The following is a 260-nucleotide window of genomic DNA, read 5'->3' as shown; positions in this document are numbered from 1 at the left end:
AAGAATTCATAATGCCCATACCTGGTTCGAAAAGCAGTCTTTGGCACATCTGCTGCCCGTATTTTCAATTGATGATAACCAGATCTCAAGTCGATTTTTGAGAAGGTACAAGCACCTTGTATCCGGTTGAACAAATCATCAATGCGAGGAAGAGGATACTTGTTCTTAACAGTTACTTTATTCAGTTGCCTGTAGTCTATGCACATCCGAAAACTCCCATCTTTCTTCTTCACAAATAAAACAGGAGCACCCCAAGGGGA

The sequence above is a fragment of the Solanum pennellii genome, chromosome 7 (genome assembly GCF_001406875.1).
Source record: "Solanum pennellii chromosome 7, SPENNV200".
Taxonomy (NCBI): domain Eukaryota; kingdom Viridiplantae; phylum Streptophyta; class Magnoliopsida; order Solanales; family Solanaceae; genus Solanum; species Solanum pennellii.
Note: the sequence above shows the minus strand (reverse complement) of the source record.